Raw genomic sequence first — 23521 nt, forward strand, 5'->3', positions numbered from 1 at the left:
AGAATAGAAATAACAACTGTGAAGAACAGAAACAACAACATGTAATATTGGAAACAACAGCTGATTAGAATGGAAACAATTACTGATAAGATTTGAAACATCAACTGATAAGAAAGAAAACAACTGTTAAACATGGAAACAACAGCTGATAAGAATTGAAAAAACAGCTGATAAGATTTGAAACATCAACTGATAAGGTTTGGAAACAAAAACTCGTAAACATGGAAACAACTGATAAGAATGAAAACAACAACTGATTAAAATAGCAACAACAACCGATAAGAATTGAAACAACAACTAATAAGAATGGAATCAATAACTGATGAAAACGGAAACAACTGATAACAGTGGAAAAAACAACTGATAATATTGGAAATATCAGCTGATAATGCTTAAAACCACGGCTGCTTAGAATGGAAACAACAACTGATCCTAATGGAAACAAAAACTGATATTAATGGGAACAAGGCACCAATAATGAAATAAAACATGTTGTTCATTGTCACAGATTAGCTCATGCATATCAGAAAATAATGAAACGTATTTCCCGATCTTCCATCACCATCAACCAGTTATTAACAATTGGTCTATTTTGTATGAACTGAAGGTTAAAAAATGAAGTGAGATAATTATCCAGTGATAATGAATTGGTGTATCAATGTATAAATCGACAACCTGAATGCACACAGAATTAACAGCGAAGCCGAGAGGCCACATCAATTGCGCAACACATTATCACCATATTACCAACAAGTACCAACAATTAATACCCACTGTTTGTGATTCACTAATCAATTTTATGCTGTTGTTGTTTTTCATCTTTTTCAATCATAGATTCATAATCTATATCCGTTTTCCTTTCAACTATTCAGCGTTAATGTGGCACATTGGTTCACTGGAGTCACACAATGTGGGACTTCTTGTTACGTTGTCTGTGCGTTTGCATTTTCAACAGAAGACAAAATAAATAGGGTTCTCTGTTACAGCCATTCTAGCGTTGAAATATAATTAACAGAGAATGCACGAGGGAAATGTACTGGTGGTAACATGTATTGTAGTATGGAAACCAGCACCGGACATGTTATAACAAAAATATACAAACCTAACCGTTATACAGTGGAACCTCTATAAACCGGACATGTTATAACAGATATATACAAACCTAACCGTTATACAGTGGAACCTCTATAAACCGGACATGTTATAACAGATATATACAAACCTAACCGTTATACAGTGGAACCTCTATAAACTGGACATGTTATAACAGAAATATACAAACCTAACCGTTATACAGTGGAACCTCTATAAACCGGACATGCTATAACAAATATGTACAAACCTAACCGTTATACAGTGGAACCTATATAAACCGGACATGCTATAACAAATATGTACAAACCTAACCGTTATACAGTGGAACCTCTATAAACCGGACATGTTATAACAGATATATACAAATCTAACCGTTATACAGTGGAACCTCTATAAACTGGACATGTTATAACAGAAATATACAAACCTAACCGTTATATTGTCCCCTTATCGATAGCCAAGGACTTGTTCCAATTCTCACGTTGGAAATCATTCTTCATCCTTGTCTGATACATTTATTTATGAAATCAGACGTACTGGATGCCTGTTAAATTGTCTGTCACAATCCTAGTTCTCATTTTGAGAATATGACATGGATTTAACCTATATCAACATAGCGAGTGTCAAGTTGGAGCAGACGTTGCTTACTATTCCGGAACACCTGGTCTTAAGGTGATGTCTTTAGATCCGCACACACTGTACATGTTAACTATTAAGGTATAACGTATACGTGAATATATAGATGTTGCGTGTGAAAGGTAAATGAATTTGGTGCAAACGTGGGCTCTGGATGTTAAGGCGGTATGTTTCACTCGTGTGGCTAATATTTTGATATTTTTCACTCGTGCTGCGCACTCGTGAAAAATATCAAAATATTAGCCCCACTCGTGAAATATATTTGGTATTACTGAAGACACTGTTAGATATCCTCTATACCTCAACAACTAAATTACGTTATTCTCATGTCTACTTGTTAGAAATCCATACACGGATCCTGATCCAAAGTTATGCTCTTTATCAGAAGTTTCTGGTGTTGGGCCGGTTAACACCTTGAAGTGCTCCTTCGCGGATCTGTTGAAATCTTTTTAGAGTAACTCAATAAAAAAAACGTGTTGAAGGAGAAAGAAGCAAAGAAATCATGATCAAGAAATACGTCACTTCTGCTTTTGTTTTCATACATTAAACTTGTCACGTGGTACGATATCAAGCTATTAATATGAATTTCTGTATATATATATTTGAACTTATGCATATCGCCTCTAGCAACGAAGCGTTGAAATATTCATAGTAATATATGTAGTACGTTTCTGTATACATATCAGATCAAAGTTTTACTTTTGGTGTGTTTGCTTTAATATTGACCCATTGCTATACACCAATTACATAATATTACATTTTTATTATAAATTATAAAGTAATATACCTACTCTTTTTACAATCACAAACGGAGAAATACAACAATATTGCAAACCTACTCTGATATATTTACATTCTTTGTTGCATTTGCCTATATGTCGTTAGTTAACAAAATTGTATTCATGAGACTGTATACTACAATTTACAGTGATTCGGTCTGTGTAGGAATACAGCTTCAGGTGTTGTAGGTTAAAACAATGGTCCCAGTTACATTCGGCCTAGAGAGCTTTCGAATGCTAGTATTTATCTACATAAAACACCACAAAGAAATAAAGCAACGCAAGTTATGAGAGTAAAATTAAATAATAGACAAAATGAAGTCGACCGACTCGACACAAAATCATTTTAACCTCTATTCCTGATCTATAGAAAGTAATCAAATTGTCAATGTCGTCACACAGGGGCTCGTTGTCGAATTGTCAGAAATGCTAGACACGACAACATTGAAAGTCCAGCATTTATAAAAAAAATCTTGCGAAAAATCGGCAGTATCGACATGGTTTCTGGTTGTGTATGCATACTGAATTATAGTTATGTGGTTATTCACTGATGTCAAAGGCCTACCTTACTCCAAAATCGAGCCCCTGTGAAGTTGAACATCATCTGCTAAGTTAGCGACACTGATGTGACCGGTTAGACTGGATTCTGTTTCGAACGAAATATCCTTGGAATCGTTTTCACCTACTGTCAAGTCGACTTTCATTTAGAATTTAAGAGATGATATTCCTCTGAAAATAACGTAAATCCACTCGATAGAAACATAAGTGTTTCCGAGGAATCGAGTCTGTTCTGTGCAATACCCGTTCAACGCCGCATCACTTCTAAATGGTAACCGTTTATCATTGCGCCGAAAAACGACTTTATGTTTAAACAATCAGAAATTATGCAATTGTGAACAATTTGAAGATAACTACAAACGTTTATAAAATATAATATAAAGCCAAATTTGTGCAAAAGTCATTTCATGTGATTGCTATTAATAACGACATGAGGGACTATATTATTCCGTCTGGAAATTTCGGCTGTTCCGGTATTTGAACTTGATGACGTCAGTGATAGGGGAAGCGGCAAATTTAAACGCGTCTTAAGCTACAGTAAATAAAATAAAATTATGAATGTAAATATAAGCATTGAGAAATAAAACGGGCGACATGAAATATTTATCTGTCACCCAAATTGTATTCATATCGACTGTATACTACCATTTGGTAACAGTTCAATGTTTAAATAACCCATATAAGGCATAGCGAGACTGGCGCCTTTTGTGGTTCTAGATCCGGTTTCGTCGACGTTCAATAACCTATGAAGGAAGTTCTTTTACCTAAACAAAATCCCTTGGAAAGCATTATTGAACTCAATGTAAATAATGACTTAACAAAATTCTTTATGTCAAGGAATACCTATGAAACAGATACCAGGAAGTAAGACTGTTACCAGTATGGAATGGTGTTCCGTTCCCCCTTATCTCGATGTCCCTATGACACGTTTCGTCTTCTTACGTCATCCATGTGAATGACATATCTATGTTTGTAATCGAAACGAATGAAAGGACAACTTCAACAAAAAGATGGGCATTGGAAGATCGGGCAGATGTGTTGGACATTAATTATTACTTTTGTCATTCAGTACTTTTAAGATGCTGAAAGTTGCCCTTGTGTGAACTCCGAATACTCAGATATCAGTAATAGAATATTAAAAATCATTCCCGCGGAGAATAAGGTAAAGATAATTGCCCAGACATATAGTAATACAGTGGCCATTCAGAGACAGCAATAACTTTGGAGGGGAGGGGGTACAGAATACTGGGGAATATGGAATCACTGTACAGGTAAACCACAATGCTCCTTGATCTAATTTATATCTCATTTGTCTAGTGCGCACTCTCATTTTGTAATTATTCAACAACAACTAATTTCAATTTGTTTCAGGAAAAAAAACAAGTTTTCTTATTTTGGTAAGAGTAAACCTATCGCCCAAACGTCTTTTGACGGTAGACCATCCTTGATTTCATGTCATATATATTTTCAGAGGTTTAATATTCCACCATCATCTATTACTCGCATGGGAAACAAAAAGCAATGAAACCGTCGTCTGTTGGTGGAATAATGAAAGATCAAGGACTAGCATGTTAATTAAAGTTACGGTATTATATACGACTGTTTAATATATGTATTTATATATCTATCGCTCTGTGACATAATACAATAGCCCCAAAAAAACATTTTTGCAACTTAAAAGTAGTGATATGTATGTTGATTGCATATACTATTTTTTTAGATACACCCTTGATATTCTTAAAATAAATAATTTACTCACTATATCAGAACATTGTGCATATACATTACCATCAATATTACTGAACAATTTCTTTTTTGTTTGACGATTCGTTGCATCTGTCTACAGTACATGTATTTCAACATAACATGGACCAAAGAGGTTTAAATGTTGGTAGCTAGACATCTTTTGTTCAAACATTCCCACCAATCCACACTGACACGTGTATTCCCTCACTCCGTATTTTAGTGGGGGTAAACATTGCATACAGTAAAGTTGTTGATACTAGTATTCACGGAGCATTTAATTTTAGTTTTGGTGGGTATTAATTTTCGCGAATTTAGCGAAATTTACAGTACGCATTTGTAACCCCAACTTAAATTAAATCCCCCGCAAAAATTACCAACTATAAAATACGCATTTGTAATTAATATCCAGCTAATATTTATATTTCCAATACATGTTATATAAATGTTCACTGTAAAATGTTTACAAGACGTGGATGCGCGGAATTTAATACTCGCGTATGAGGTCCAAATAGAACAACCGCGAAATATTAGGGCCTGTGAAAGTTAATAATTATACAGTAGAAGGTTCAACCAGTTATCTTGTCTAAGTACATGTTCGTCAACAACAGGCTTCCATAGACCTCTGTTTACTACAGCTCGACATTGCGTGTAACTTCCTGGGAAATCACGTGATAAGAAAATCTGGAAAGAAAGATCCGTGCTTTCATCTGTATGATTACATAACATTGAAACGGACTGAACTCGTGAAGGTTTTCTTATATAATGTAACATATATATGACCGAAGTGCTACTATGATGTCTGCCATCTGTAGAACGAGGACTACGTTTTGTGGAGATTTTCATGATATTTAACAGAGAACTAAGATTGCTCTTTGATTTGATTTCCCTATGGGTGTTAACGGTTATTCCTTTATATCGGAGCTTTTTCTGTAGGTCAAATGTCATTTTACTACAGGGTAATTTTTTATTTACTACAAAATTACTTTTTAAGCTCTATCAGCTTGCTTTAGGGTTAATATCGCCTTGTTATTGTACAGTTGCTAAATGATTTTGAGGGGCTAATCTTTTGCTGTTGTTTAAATCGGGACTAAAGGGTCAAATTTCGCGCACCAACCCCTTGTAAACGTTCTGCACTAAAAACTCCTAACATATGGGTGTGTATCCTCGTTTTATTTAATGACGGCGAATAAGGCGAAATCAAATCCATCTCACGCGAATTTACCAACTATATACTGATCAATATCACAGGGTGATGAATTTCAAAGAGGAAACTCGCTGCTGGACCAATAATAATACAGACGTATGAAAATAATGAAAAATTGAAGTATCAACTTATAAGACAACAGCACTGTGCAGGAAAACATATCAACAATATGTTTAATCAAGGGTGCTCATGCGTGTTGCTACACTTGACTAGTGTTTGGCAGAGTACTTTTTTTCTAAACATAAAGGAAACATGTCGGTACTATGGTAAGGGTTTAACAAGAAGCCTTATCTTTGTGGATCATATTAGAGTGAAATGCACAAAATTTATAGAAAGAAAACTACATGAGAATTTGTCAATAGCATAATGAATACAAAGCTTATGAAACAACAATAAGGCAAAAAGGGGAATTTGCCATAACCAATGGCACACGATGACACGATACGGTTCAATGAAGGCAGACTATTGGGCTATAGCATATCAGTATTAATAATATACAGACAACAGCTTCTATCTTTATTGGGTGGTTGGTATTTTAACACAATCAGGTTTATTTATTTACGGACTTTGTCCAGGAATGATGGGGCCATTGATAGACACTCCTTTAGTGCCATCACACTCAAATGTTCCAAACGGAAAGGGTAGCGTAACACAAATCGATCATATTGTACTGCCAGCGGCGAATCATTCGTCCTTACCGACGATTTTGACAATAAGTTGAGGACAGCAGCAAGTAGATGACAACAACAAGTAGAGGACAGCAACAAGTATAGGACAGTGACAAGAAAGAAGGACAACACCAATTAGAGGATAGCAAAATGTAGAGGACAGCAGCAAGAAGAGTTCAACAACTAGTAGAGGACGCTAACAACAAGTAGAGGACAACAACTAGTAGAGGAGAGTAAGGGGTAGAGGACAGCAAGGAGTAGAGGACAGCAACAAGTAGAGGACAGCAAGGGGTAGAGGACAGCAAGGAGTAGAGGAAGCAACAAGTAGAGGACAGCAACAAGTAGGGGACAACAACAAATAGAGGACAACAAGGGGTAGAGGACAGCAAGGAGTAGAGGACAGCAACAAATAGAGGACAACAACAAGTAAAGGACATCAACAAGTAGAGGACAGCAAGGGGTAGAGGACAGCAAGGAGTAGAGGAAGCAACAAGTAGAGGAAGCAGCAAGTAGGGGACAGCAACAAGTAGAGGACAGCAAGGAGTAGAAGACAGCAACAAATAGAGGACAACAACAAGTAAAGGACATCAACAAGTAGAGGACAGCAACGAGTTGAGGGCAGCAAGGAGAAGAGGACAGCAACAAGAAGAGGACAGCAACAAGTAGAAGGCAGCACCAAGTAGAGGGCAGCAAGCATTGTTATTACGTTCTTTTTGTGCTTTTCATGCCCCAGTCGATTCGACATTCAATTATTTGTTTCCACTATCGTGATGTCCGTGACAGTGGTCGACTACTGTCAGAAAAACAAACATTTTGATGAAGAAAAGTTGGAGTTTTGTATGGTCGACATCAGGATCCCATTGAGGAATATTCTATTTCCTGGTGCAGTATGAATCCTAACCTGTTCGATGCTACTTGATTTACATAGTGGTTCCGTTATCGCCACTCGAGATCTTGTTTGAGGATGTGACTTTACCCTAATTGGCCTTGATTTATATAGCGAAGAGGTTTATCCTTTCCGGAACACGTTTCAATGGTATGTGCGGTGCCAAATTACGTTACATTAACGATTACATTTTTGAAGAAGTTTTCGACTGGCATACATTTATATCGGTTTAGATATCTGAGTTGACGGTTGTGGTTTTAACTAATTTTCATAGTCAGTATTTCAATTTTGGCAAAAGAAAACTTCTGAGTTATTGAGTTTTGGAATATCTTATGACCCGTTGTTAAAGAAAATAATATATTTAAGTTGCAAATGACTTTGTCTATATTGTGTCCCGTTGTTTGGGAAAATAATTTATCGTTTTCAACGTTTTTAACGCATATTTTCACTTCGTGTCGTGTCTAGTGAGCCATATGACCGACATGCCAAACACTTATTTTATTTCATCATATCGAAATAATGTTTCTTTTTAACCAAATACTACTTCGTTTTATCAAAATATTATTTCGTTTGATTGGAATTTTGGAACTATTACGAAATATTATTTCGTTGAACAAACTATACTGGAATGCCGAACACTAATTTTATTTCTTTATATCGAACTGATGATTCTTTTAACGAAATACCATTTCATTAAATAATAATATTATTTCGATTTATTGAAATATTTTCGATATAACGAAATATTATTTCGTCAAAACTAATTATCATTTCGATAAAACGAAACAAAATACATGTGTGGCAAGTCTATCAAGGGGCTCCGTACTTGTCGTCGAGGAGTGTCAATACTTTTCGTCCTGCTGTTGAAGACCGTTTCTCTATAATGTTTTGTTTGATGAACCCTTGTGTTTGATATGACTGGCCGTTAAAGTGTTATCCTTTGTAAGTCGAACATGCCTGGCTTGATTCCTTGATGAACGATATAATTAAACTTCAATAATACATAGCAGTTGGCCTTCGTTTTTTGATTGGATAGATTTGGGTGCAGCAGAATGTACCTGTTGACCTCGTAGATAATAACCTCGTTCTACACACTTCCCGGAGTGCTCGGCGCAAATCTTCACCAGTAATTACAGATAGATTCATATCATTGTATACAACAGTAGATGATGTAATTCTATACGGCAGTGTTAGTGTTGAAATAAGGACGCTATGTTCTTAGGTAATCGAAAAGTGGGCGTCATCATTGCCAATAAGAACAATAGGCATCACTTTTGTATTGTTTTGTCAATATTTTAACAGGACGCCGCTGTATTTATTAAATTGAGTATGCTTATAATGTAATTTTCATTGGGAAAATTCCATACAATAGAATAAGAGATGCTTGTAATGCATTGTAATGTACTCGTCTCTCGCACCCAGCAGTTTTTCAATGACGTCAACCGTTTACATTTATTGCTTTCATCCCTAACTTTTCTAAGTGGTCCTAACTTCATATTCTTTTGGAAAATCAATGATACAGAGATAACAGACTACCCTAGAGAAACTGACTTTAAAGCGAAACGATCTCCCAGCTACTTTAACAGATGACACAATTGGGATGTAACGTGGGATACTGTCACATTGACGTTCTGGCGGTACTGCCAGCTTTCCTCCCATCTTCTGAAAAACAGTCGTGTACATTTTTATGAAAATATTTGTTCCCTCAAGAAATTGTTTATTTGCCACTTAAAATCAAACTGTCAGCTACTGCATTATCGGCTACATTTACACCAATTGATATAATGGTTTAAATACTTTGTATTACAACAACTTCTTGTCGTAAACGAGGTGTTGATTGCGCTGTGTGACCTTTCACGATGTTTGCGTTCAATTTGAGATGCGATAAATAAATGCCGCAAACTGGAATTCGAAAGTCGAAAACAATAGATGGTCGTGGAAACGCGAAAATAAATAGCTTCGAATATCATTAGTGTTATTAAATGTAGTGATTTGACCACATTTTATCAAATACTTCCGGTTTGCCTCTTTTTAATGAATACGCTTTTGAATAATAACCATTAAAATAACTGTTATGGTACTACTTTTTACATTTTACTGTGGATGCCTACATGTACAGATTTTGCCATCACATGCGAACTATCTTTTCACGACCGAGTGTCCTTAACATTTAGAACATCGATTTGATGCTTACCGGTGTTTTTTCTACCTTAAGTCTCTATTGCAAACATGTTTGTATAGTACTTAGAGCAAATTGAAACCTTTCAGAAAGTATTTTGCTTGTAACTTATCGATTATTTTTGCCTTAATCGATTAAAGACTAGTATTGATCTAAGACTCATTTTCACATTGGCGCTTTGTCTTGAGAACAAGTACATTTTAATTCTGAACAAAACATTAGTGTTAGGGTACATTGCTGTTGCTGGGAAGGCCAACAGGTGTTTTTGTCTCGTTGGTTCACGGTTACAAAACGTTCGTTAGCATGACCACAATGCTGAAGAGGCAATACCGAATGAATAGGTTCTTTCCGCTTCATGCGTCTTTTGCTGTCAATGAGAAAGTGTATTTCTAATACAAATTTTCAGCCATTTGTCATAACAAGTCGATACGACCCTGCACTATTGTACAGCTGTTTTGAAAGGACCTATAAATGATGTCAGCTAAAAGGTAAGAACTATTACAGTTTTATGTTTACATTGTACATTTTTTGTAAGTGTAGTTAAGTTGATATCCTGCCATATGATCGTATGTGATTCTATTAAACGATTGTAAAAGCTTCTGTTCATCAAATTAAAACCCCTTTAGGCAGCATCGGGATGAAAGAATAGTGAATTCGTCAATAGTTTTAAATCATTTGATGGCTAATTTAGTGCTTTAGTCGATTTTCAAAATCTTTTTACCGACTGTGCCGGTTGTCTGTCTGAACCTAATCGGAAAAATTTTTCGGGAATATTTCCCAATGGATGTCTAGCTTGTATAAAATTATTGTTGCTAGCTATGATTGTTAGATGTATCATGAACGTTACTTACATCAGTATATATCCAGTGATGCTTTGTAAGAGGCAATATGTCATATTCACCATTTACATACAATATTATTTTACACTGAAATCCATTTACTAGTATATTGTTTCATTATTGTTACCAAATAATCATTCAGACCAAAATCAATGCTCATGTTGTCTCAATACACGTAAACCAATGACAGTATCAGAATACTGTATTTCAAGTTACTGCCACTTAATCACATATTTTTTTCTATATTTTAACGCCACAATCAATCTATGTATATCATAACTACTATGGGAAGAGATTTGCTACCTCAAAAAATAGTCACACAGGCAAAAATTCTGTATATGTTTGTTTTCATTTTTCTTACTGAAGAAATATAATCTTGGTTCAATGTTACCACCAAACGGTCTTTTGTTATTAAGGAAAAAACAACAAAATACTGACAATTAAAAGAATAGTGTTTTTCATTAATCAGTGTCCCAGTTTGAACTCGATGTGAACATGCTATTCACTATATTATGCACACAGTAATGTACTATTGAAAGAACTTGACAGTGTACCGTTAATTTAAATGAGAAACAAAGGTAAAGTACTCCTGTATGTCGTTATATCAATAATTCACCGTCTGTTGCTCTATAATGATCATGCATTAGAAATGACGTGAATCGGTGATATCAGGGGAGATAATTTTGTCGGCGGCACGATATAATTTGTTTTATAGACGACTTGTTAATATAACATTGATTACTCGTTGCTTTCATTTTGTATGGGTCAAGGTCGTGGGGGTTAGATAACATCAGTGCTTCCTTGTCAACTACGATGCCGAATTCTACAGGTAATTACTCAGAACAATTAAGGGCGAATTTGAATGGTGACAGTTACGAACAATTAAGAATGAACGTTGGCTCAGCTTGAGTGACAAGAAATGGGGAATAACAATTACAGACAGGCTTCCAATCATGGTATCAATTTGGTGTTGAAGCCCTGAGCTATCAGATCGGTACAGACTTGGTTGTGTATGGGATTCCAACACGAGGCTATCTGGTGCGATGCCTGTTAGGTGTGATGTTATACATCCTAAACAACCTTTAGAAATCCAGTTATCCTTACCCTGCTATGTACGAGGGATGTACGGGTGAGATAGAGAAGGAAACATACCAGTCATAGACCTAGGAGAGCATGCCATCAGATAAAGGTTCAGTCAATTTATCCACAAAACATGTTTTCTTTAAGATTAAAGGGATATAAGATATAATAAATCAGAACATTCCGCTCACGTGCAGGAATGGCCGAATGACGATCGTTAATGACGTCAGTGACCCAGACTGACCTCGGACATGTTATTGATTGATAATGACGTCACGAACAATAGCGTGACAACGATTCCTTCCCACAATGTCACTTATCCACAGCAAGTTGACCAAGATTTCAAAATTAATTAACTTCCTAACGTAATCACGGTATTCCAATGGTAATCCCAATATGCAGTGTGGTTATCTCGTTTTTATATGTAATGCATCACAAATTGTTCAACGAAGAATTATAATAGAGTTCATTGTATTAGATCTACAGTATGTATATCTGCATCACCATTTAGCTGAAAGAGAGTACAGAGAGTACTCTCAACACTGGGAGTGGGGTGGGGTTGGTGTGTGTGTGAGGGTGTGTGTGTTTGTGTGTGTGTGGGGGGCGGGGGGGGGGGGGGGGGAGGAGGGTGGCGGAGGTGCTGTAGTAAGACCGTTTACCTAGAAGCGGCAATACATATTGTATCGTCCTCAAAAGCATTAATATAGTTAGATACATACAAGAAGATCCTCCAGGAAAATAGTATATTTCCTGCTAGACTGGTTGCATACTCAGGTTTTCTACTCTCCGCCAAAATTCGGTCATAACTGTAGCTCAGTCGGGAACCATCGACACTATATATCCGTTCACTAGAAATACGTTCTAAATTAAATATAACCGAGTACAAGTTACAACATACACTGGACTACCTGCCTTTGTTTTTACCACTATCCGCTAGGTTTCGTTATTTGACACGCTACCTGTAAGTAGCCGCTGAATTTGAAATGGAGCGTTTTACCACGCTGAATGCCTGCTTAACAACGCTGACCCTTAATCTCACATACGTTGCTATTGTAAACAAAGGGAATCACTAGCCTTAAATCAAATTAACGATTCGTTGATCGAATTGACCATCGGAGCTTACCTGACCAAGACGGCAGTTTTGACATGCTATAGTATTCACGAGCGTGTGACCGAGTGGACAAAAAATGATACAAGGCAGATAATCCAGTCAAAATCGCAACATTCCGTCAAATTCCGAGAAATAACGGATTTGGACGAGCTGTTGCGTCTGGACGACGTGATTTCGGTGATCGCTGTCTAACACTGAGACAGTTTAGGTACAGTAGGTACATGTAATCCAATTTGCATTGTTAATTCAGTTTTCTCGAAATGTGGAAATGCGAAATAAGATTAGAGAAAAGCGAATTGGAGAACGAAACACGTGGTGCAATTCATTCAACCATTACGACAAATTGTCTCTCTACATAGTATTTTTTTTTATTTTCTTCAAACGGAAGGATTTGACAGAATTCTGCTCAAACGACTTATACATGACCATAGGTCACACGGCAGTCTCGTGTCTGTTATTCATAATTTTGTTTTCAAATTTAATCCGAGAATGCATCGCTTTTAAAGATAGGTTACTATCCAATGCCACGCACCTATAGCCGACGACAAATATATACAAGAAGTAACCTTTTATCAACAGAGTGATATGTAAGAATCGTTTTATAAATTTTATATCAAATAGTGATAGTTCAGCTGATGAAGTTGAGTTTACTTGCCATACTGACGATGCATTCTGATAAGTAACTGGATAATTTGTTCATACTGACATCACAGGCTACAATCTTCTTCATTTTTTGCGCGATAGTCTCGTCTTCAAAGCACCCCAACAGAGACGATTGATTGTGCCTTGGTTTCGGCCTTGAACCTAACCTTGGACAATGATCAAATTATCAATCGTGTTTTTACCGATTGTCTCCCCTGATAAAACCACCCTATGTATGATACTGTGATATATTTATGGGATCGGGGCGGGGTGGAAACCTTATATCTTGTGTTCATGAATCATACATTTATATCAAAAGATTTTGTAATACATGTATATAAGACATTACTGTTTCATCCTTGCCATATCGTTTGGAAACCATGCATCTGACATGCCCCGTTTCTTCATGTAACACCATAGCGATATGAGGGTTCGTGCTGTGCTCGTGAAGTGCTCGCGAAAAGAGCCCCCGTGACCTCCATCAGCTATAAAATTTGAATTAATAATGACATTATCGACAGTTAAGTGGCCAAATATGTTTTATGTTTCCATTTTCTCTGCATTGCCAATATATAACCTCCCAAAACAAAATAGAAAGTTATTAGATCCTAATTATCACACAACTCCGATTTGAAGAAGAAAAAAACGTCAGTGACGTCTCACTAAATGACGTTGTTTTGTCTGACGTCACTATATTAAGTTTTATTTCTATAAAATTTCGAAAAGGGAAGGCTTTAGTCGTTTCGGTCCATTTTTAGCATGGTGTTCGGATACTAGTATGCACCAATGCATCTTGACGCTTGTTTTTTGTTTTCGGGCTGTTCTTCGTCCAATAGAAAATACAATTCATTCTAGAGCTTAACCTTTTAAAACGCAATCTTTGAAAACAAAAAGACACGACCCGCATGTACTCATGTGATCTCTGTGCGCCCGAGTGTGATATAACCGATTAAATCGTTGTGGTTGTTTTTACTGATTCTGAGATAAGCGTTTGTTAGCCGATGATATCTTACTCAAGCTACAGGGTCGGATGACGATCTTCCGTGCACAAGTGGCGCTTTCCTACTTTATCCGAACTGCTTTTGTTCTTTGCAATCCTCAAAAAAATATGTACTCCTATGTGTGTGTGGTTATGGGAATCACAGTGTATATTGAAAATTGTGCTCTGAACCCTGTCCTGTGATATGTAAGACGAGCGACAGGAACAACTGTATGGTACTCCCATCCCTCACCTTACAATACGGTTAACCACGTGTAAGTCGGGCTTGTATCAACAGTATCAGTTCTGTATCAACATATATGCCTATTGATTAATGACTGCATGTCCGTGGAACATTTATCACGTACAAAAACACCGGTTTGAGATATAACTCAAAATAAAGATTTACGAGAAGGCAACATACTTTCCCCCGATCTCATATCGTCAGTAGTGTGTATCTTCAAAAACTTCGATTAACGCGAAAAAGGAACGAAACCCAGTCAAGCGAATACGGTCATTTGATGGAAGATTTTATTTCATTTCAAGATATATGATTCAAGGTGATTGATTACAATACACACTGTAGTGTATGTTGATATCGATCAGTAACATTAGATACGCTACATTTTAACTATTGATTTTGATTTTAGGTAATTAGCTCGTATAGATTAAACAAAACAGGGCTGACATCATAATCACACGTGTTATAAATCTAAACTACAGAGCAGCTCAGTACAAACTACACGAAAGTACTATTTGTAATAAGTGCAATAAAACTACCAATTTTACAGTTGAAGACTAAAGTAAAACAGCAAATACAACAACATTTTGTGTTGTAAATAACAAAAACCGCTCTGGTGTCAATTGTGTCGTTCTAACAAGAAGAACGCCTGTCATCTGATGCACTTTAAGGATAAAGGACCATGTGCACTGTAATGGCAGTGCTCGTAGTGTACATATCTCAGTCACATTACGGCATGTCCATGTCGACTCAACTGACGCCGCTTCTCGTCAAAGTCACGTGACACGGGACTAGCAGGTGCACCAAAACTTAATGGCAGTGTGATTCCTACACACTCGTTCATGATGTGAGGTGAACGTGATTTATTGAAATTCATTATTGTAATGAGACTATAAAGCATTTTGTCCGTAATCTACAAACGGCGTGAAGGTACAGACTGATAAGATACTCGCTCCTCGGTTTGTAGATTTCGTTAATGACGATTGACCGGTACGTTTGCAAATATTTTCAACGGTCTCGCGTAGTTTTCCAAAGAGGAGAACCAGTTCCTTGTAAACTCTTCTGGAATATCGTTAAAATCTATATGAAATTATCAAATTTATGTTTGGACATGGAATCTATTTCGAACGAAATATCTTTTGATCGTGTTCACTTACTGTAAAGACGACTATTATTAATAATTTAAGAGCTGATATTCTTCTGAAAATAACGTTAATCCAGTCGATAGAAACATAAGTGTTTCCGAGGAAACACCCGAGTCTACCCGGTAGAATACCCGTTCAACGCCGCGATACTTCTAAATTATAACGACATATCTTTGCGCAGAAAAGCGGCTTTAAATTTAAACAATCAGAAATTATGCAATTGTGAACGATTTTAAGATATCTACACGCGTATATGAAATACAAAACAAAGCCAAATTTGTGCAAAAAAAAAAAAAATTTTTATGTGTTTATTATTAATGACGACATGATATTATTCCTTCTGTACATTTCGGCTGTTGCGGTATTTGTATTTGATGACGCAAGTATTATGTTCAGTGGCAAATTTAAACGTGTCATACCGTAAGCTGCATTTTTTTTTAAATCTTTATGAATGTAAATGTAAGCTTTGAGCTGTTATCAAATAGTAGTATACAGTCGATATGAATACAATTTGGGTAACAGATACATATTTCATGTCACCCTATTCTATTTATCTGTCAAACAAATTGTATTCATACCGACTGTATGCTACCATTTGGTGATCGTTTAATGCTTAAATATTCACTTGTTCGCGAAAACACACCTTCACCAAAAGTTTTGAGCAATAAGTTCATTATAAACCTACAATAAAACGTTCACCTTGTGGCAAAACTTTTCTAGTGTATGCATGTATTAGTAATGAATGTGCTAAAATAATATGAGCTCTACAGCGTAAGAGTAGATAATATTTCCTAATATACTCATATACTACTACGAAATCAATAATCTCAAATCTGGAAAATACGAACGAGCATTGAAATAATGCTGATCCAGCATTATTTTAAATGTACAGAATGGCTTATCATATTACTAAATATGATTTTAATTTGCCAACATGTATTTCCATTGCTAGCACGTATATTCTGTGTGGTTAAAATGCACACCTTATTCTTCTCTGATACCTATATTAAATCAATATATACATGTTTACGCCTAATGGTCTGTATTACATGTTAAGCACGCACTGTACTTGCCATCCTAACATCCCGGATGTGAGATAATCAATTTAGTGTATCACGTGCTGAATATACAAACTGCACGTGGACCTGTCAATGCCGATAGAATGCAATGTCGCTTTTCCTCCTAGCTTCATGTTATTCGATTTCTTTCTTGCAGGTGATTTGAAATTCGGTCAAATCAAGAACAGAGACACTCGATTTCATCACGTGTTCGCATACAATATTTATATCAATTGTCACGTTTTTACTAAGCTAGTAATTTTATTTTCACTTTTGTGTTTAAATATTAGAAATGTTGAGATGATCTTTTTCACTAACCATGCTTTTGAAACCAGACAGACAATCTAAATTATTTGCAGTAATGTTCCTTAAATATATCAACTTCCGGTTGCGCCAGAGAATTGGTAAGACCCTGTATATGAACTGTTTTGACCTTTCCCTCTGGTCTGTATCACATAGACGCTTTCTTGTGCTATTTACTGCTTTTTGACGGTATGTGTTGGTCTTTGACGTCAGCCATGTTGTCTGCTGAATTCACGGGCCTTCTTTTTAGGCACTAAGTATTTGGACTATTTAGGAAAAGGAAGTAGGTGTTAGTATCAGTTTATAAGACACAAACACATGTGTTGTGACGTGTCATGTTATTCAACACTCTTTCGATAAAAACTCATGGGTAAGTCGACTAAAATATTTACCACAATAGCCACAGTACTAAACAAAACTATAGTTAAATGACTGACTTCGCTATCACAAACATAAAACATAACAGCATCCACAAATTAAACATCAACAACCTTATTTCCTAGCCAAACCATAAACACAATAGCTAGCAACTAAAACTCCAACAGCTATAACCACAAACTACATATATATTCCAAAATCTAACACAACATTCCCAATGGGAAACCATACCCCACCGCCGCCCCGAAAGTAAATTTCTATTATTATTAACAAAAACAGTTTCATCGTGAATTGGTTCAACCACTGACCCCATCTCTTACAATAAAGTCTTTGTTATTTAACTGATAACATTCTTTTGTAAAACTTGTCAGGTCAGTTGTACACACAAGCTAGTCATCAATTTTCCATGTTTCTGTCCACAATGAACCCTCTGTAGCTATGTATATTGACATTAGGGTCCAAATATTAAAAATAACTACAACAAGCATGCATTCTTTCCACACAAAAGGACCTGCTTGACTGTTACTATATTTGTATTGTGGTAGAAATTTACTTTGGCGATACGTCAATACCGAGTTCCGCTCCTTTTCTGGAGCTCTTTTGTATACAAATTATTTACTTTCGACATGTATCGAACATCAGGGAATGTCTACATTGTGTTGAAGAAAAAGGCAAAAGATTAAAAAGAAGATCGATCTCAAAGAGCTGCAGAGGCCACGACCGTATTAAATACTTCACAAAAATAGTGTATTGGTATGTAGGCCTGTACATCTAACAGAGTGTATTGTTAACCTATCGTTGTCTGAACAATGTTCCATTGTTGATATTGGTGCTGTGAAACGTCTACATTGACATTACTTGTTAGAACGTCTGACATCTATACTACTTGAAGCTAACGTTCTCGACACAAAGCCTCCCAATGATAATGGTTTCTTGGAGAACAAACTCTGGCACGAAATAAAGTTCATTTTACGATTTCTGACATTGAGAAAACCTTGAGTAAATTCGAATTCCCTTAGTACAGTGTAGAACGTCTCCATTATTTAAGTCTCCTGGTAGAACGTCTGAAATTAATTCAAATCCCTTAAATTAGTAGAATGTCTTAAATTAATCCAAATTCCCTGGTAGAACGTCTTACATTATTTCAAGTCCCCTGGTAGGAAGTCTGAAATTTAGTCAGCTACCTCAGTAAAATGTCTGTCATAACTAAAATCCCCTAGTAGAACGTCTGACATTCAGTCTGCTACCTCAGTAGAACGTCTGACATTCAGTCAGCTACCTCAGTAGAACGTCTGACATTCAGTCAGCTACCTCAGTAGAACGTCTGATATTAAGTCAGCTACCTCAGTAGAATGTCTGTCATAATTAAAATACCCTAGCAGAACGTCTGACATCATTTTCTAATCCTCTAATAGAACGTCTGTCATTATTTCAAGTTCCCCGGAAGATCGTCTAACGTTAAGCCAGCTACCCTAGTAGAGCGTCTGATATTATTTCAAATCCTTTAGTAGAATGTCTGAAATTAATCAAATCCCCTAGTAGAACTTCTGCCATTAATTCATATTCCATAGTAGAATGACTGACATAATTCAAACCTCATAGTCGAACTATGACATCAATTCAAAGTCCCCTAGTAGAACGTCTGCCATAATTCAAATCCCCTAGTAGAATGCTTGACATTAATTCAAAATCCTCTATTAAAAACGTTAACTAAGTTACGGGCCTGATAAAACATCCCATATCAATGGCTGTCGTGTAGCAGACCTTTTCTAGGAGTTAATTGCATCATACAGAGCACTTTAAGTGAATAGATATTTCATGGCCTGGTAGAAAACACCAATGATAATGTATTTAAAGAATCATAAACGGAAGTTTCGACAAAGTTTTGACAAATTAATTACATTCATTAGACATCCCGTGTGTATTGCGTGTAATGATATAAACATGCGTTAGAGTTATGTTAAGAAAATACCGATACCAGATATTTTATAATTACTACAATCAAACTTCTCTTCCCAATAATTTCATATAAAGATAACCACCCACCAATCCAGTATCATTTCTATTAGAACAAGGCTCATTCATTACGCCCACTACTATATCTAGATTGTATACGTGTAAGCAATTGTGTACGTGGATTGATTCCATTCTTCAAACAAGTACAGGCGTACTGAAAACCCGTTATCTATTGTTGCACCGCTTGAACTGTTCCATCATCATATGTGTTTTGTTAAGCATTGCAGATCCAACTGAACATCATTAACCCTGGCCATATCAATCAATTTGATTACGTTTCTTACGCTTTAATCTTCAGGAATTATTCTAAGAATCTATCTTCAACGATCTATACCTGTTAGCGGAATGTTAAAAAGCCAATTGGCGTACACTCCAATGTCAAGGTCATCTAACTATAACACGTTCTGAGTTATTGGCGCAGTGCCGTATATATTATAAATTCCTTGGCCTCTGTTCCTGGCTTTATTAATGCTTTAACACGTGTTATGAAGGTGTCAGTTCCCTCGCATATATACACACGGTCAATCACTATAGCATTACATATAAGCTAAATGTATACAAGAGGTGGTGACGGAAACCTACCAGGATGAGCCAGATCAATATGAACCTGTACCATAAACTGTCGCGTCTATCTTGGCTAGTATTTAATCAGAGGTAGACTGCGGGTTCTTAAACTTGTGAAATATGTGCTCTCAGCTGTCCCTACTACTTGATAGTGACGTGATCCTTTCTTTCGTGGTGTTATACCTTCAAATCCATAGTCGGCTAATATAAGTAACTGCAAAAAGTTATAATTTGCCAAGAAATGCTGAAATTGTTTTGCTCTTGCTTTTGTTATAAAACTTCCAAAGCAATGACATTTGGACATAAAAAAACAAGAGTATATATGTTTGTTATAGTCTTGTGTTTTGTATTGGATTTGCTTCATTTATATACACGCCTTATCAAGAGAGAGTAGGGAACCAGTATCTAGAGCTTCTAATATCGGTTTTCATGGTAGGCCACATTTCTAAATGTCTTATTTCTAAACAATAGATGAACAGCGCAAAATTTATAACGATGAGGTCATTTTGTATATGAATATAATTTCTTTGTATTTATACAATACAATAGTATTGGGCACACGTTTTCTTACTTATATCAGTCCCTTTGGCAGTGACATGAAAGACATTGGCGGCCAAAAGAAAAGGTAACTGGTTACTAATACAATAGAGTAACATTTAACATTGATGGATGATTAGGTCAAACGAATGGCACCAATAGTAACAATATAAAAGAAAGTACGACATCATGATTGGTTCAAAATTACTATAACGGTATAAAAGATAGAGATCTGTAAATTTAAACAAAAACACTGGCAATCCTTGTTATTAATATTAATGTTGATACTTCAGGCTACATTGCACTTCAAATCTAGAATTTGTCTTCATTCATTGGCATTGATTTATAGTTAAATGACTTCCGTTTAAGTTAGTAATGTAATGCATTCATGAAATGCACATTGCATATAAAATACACTTGATATTCAATAGAATTTTAGTAGACGGTACAATAAAGTGAAAATCTAAAATCTGAATATGAAGTGAACGTCAAAACATTTCCAAACAAAATTAGGTTTCCACGTCTGTACTGTAAACAAGAAAACTAAGAATGGCGTTTTTTTGGTCAACTCCACTTAGGCGAGCTTTTTAAAAATAATATTTTGATTGCAGTTGCAGACGTTGTGTGCTTGTAGCTACTAGATATTAAACTTTAATTCATTCTAACAAGTTTCATGTTGGAAGCCATGTAGTGACTTTTTAAGTAATAAACCAAAATGTCACCCTTGTGGGTGGCCATTTTCAATTTCACATTGCTGTTGGTGTTAAAAACAATAAAAAAAAGTATTCATTTAAATTTAGCACACCAATATAAATATAGTAATTAGTATTACATATGTGTATATGACGCTGCCAGACTGACCATGTTAAACACGTGCTCATCATATTTCATAATTTGCGTGAGACGACAATCTATATTTAGTTGTGTTGGCCGTTAGTTTAAGGCCTGATGTAGTGATAATATATTTGCTCTGATTGTATCGCACAACAATTCACCTTAGAATGACCTCGATTTCACCTCGTCGTCCGCTTGAGGATGCCGCTACTTTGACATTACATTTGCAGATTTTCGTTAATCATAATGCTTCACCGATAAAAATATTAAATACCATTCGTTGATATTGACAAACCAGATTTTCTATACGTGTTGTGGACGCATGAGACTTAGCGTATTTAAGCGTATCAGCTGTGAGGCTCCTTTTGTTTATATAAATTGATCAGATAATAATCCCCCTCAGAATGTCCTTATATTGTGTGACAATGTCCATGTGATTCTAAACAAATAAGTGACATAAGCCTAAGTAGATAAGACATATATATTTGTGTGTGAGGATGTGTTAATTAAAGAATGAAAATACGTTTTAAAAGGGTGCGTTTGTGACATTGGTACAACATGGTTACCTTCCTGTCTCGGAGAAAAGGGTGTTCAAGTGTAATTATATAATGTATATCAATTAACATATGTGTTAACAGCAGGTGTTTTTCTCACCAACAAGAACGTAGCTTGTACTTAATTAAGCATATTCTTGAACATCAGAGTTTGTTTTTAAATTTTTGATTGCATGCATGAGGATATTAAATAACTTGAACTTGAAATGTGATGTGAGTGCTTTAATTTATGTATTTACTCATTTTACACCCTTACTCTTTTATTTATTTATTTTAATTACATATATCTACGATATATTAACTTGCAAATATAACGTTACAAAATTACATAATATAGTTGAAGCAAATGATATCATATCGTGAGTGTAATTTCGCCTTTTAATCTCTATCATGATCCCTGAATTTAGCAGTAAAGGCGATGTTTTACTATAGTTAGCTGCTTTCAACATGGAATTCTCCCTCAACACGCCCACCAACAATGCTTCAATAACGACAACGACGTCGTGGTGTTTTATATATCCAGCAACAATCTATGTAAGTACCACTAGTACACAATGAAATAATGACGGAATAAATCATTTTAGATATAAGATATGTGTTACGAGATAATCTCCTTTTTCTGTTGCAACTAAGATATTGTACGTAGATTTCTTATAGTTTTGATTGACCGGGTACCTTAACCATAATTAGATATATTTGATCTTTTAACAATAACCTCGAATCTGTTGAATTGTTACCACCTGTCTAGTGCTATTTGTCGGTTTACCAGCGGGAACACAATTACGAACCAATGTACCACACTTTTTAATGAGTTTTCTATTGAATTAGTACGACCATGGTGTTAAAGATCTTATTTAGTACAACCCCGCAAAAAGTACAGCCATCTGATTTTTGCAAAGCAGTACTCGTTGCCTCAAGGAATTAATGTCTGCAATAGTACATTCTCCACCCACTCTTAATCTGCTCTTCCTTATAACTATAAAATATCACCAATAATATATTTTAATGAGAAAAATATCTGGATCTTTGACGTATTAAAATAAAAACCAACATCACATATTCGGTAAAAAAAAAGGATGTATAATATATTCAAGCAATTTGCTTTGGTTGCAAAATAAAAATCAGAATGCGTTCACAATAAATTCAAATTATTTTCATTTTACGATTGGGAAAGAAATAATCGTAGCTATCTGTTTATTGGCTAGAACGTGCAATATTGGAAAATTCTTCGGTTCTTCGCATAGGCAGAAAGCACCTGCCTCGTAAAGCCTACAAGGGTTCATATTCAGTGCTGTGACATTGACCTTAGGTAGTCTAGAGGGCAGTGGTGTTATTAACAAACAGATACAGAAAACAGTTAATAGATAATACAATTTTGCATTTAAATGTATCAGTACAAAATGTACATACGATACTGTTACTACAAAGAAAAGCTGATGAAACTGATGAAAAAATTCAATTGTAATAGAAAAAAAAATTGTTTACTGGT

General features: G+C 35.7%; 1 protein-coding gene across 2 annotated transcripts in view; it reads left to right on the plus strand.

Moving 5' to 3' along the window:
* LOC117325946 overlaps positions 1-23521 on the plus strand; it is a 231364-nt gene that overhangs the window by 127620 nt on the left and 80223 nt on the right. The window contains exon 1 of one of the 2 annotated variants that reach the window (XM_033882478.1): positions 10064-10239. The exons of the other annotated variant lie outside the window; for it this stretch is intronic. The gene's annotated coding sequence lies outside the window, so the exon portion shown is untranslated. Of the gene's footprint in view, positions 1-10063; positions 10240-23521 lie in introns of those variants that run through there. 2 annotated transcript variants of the gene reach the window in all.

This window comes from Pecten maximus, chromosome 4 (assembly GCF_902652985.1).
Source record: "Pecten maximus chromosome 4, xPecMax1.1, whole genome shotgun sequence".
Lineage (NCBI taxonomy): Eukaryota > Metazoa > Mollusca > Bivalvia > Pectinida > Pectinidae > Pecten > Pecten maximus.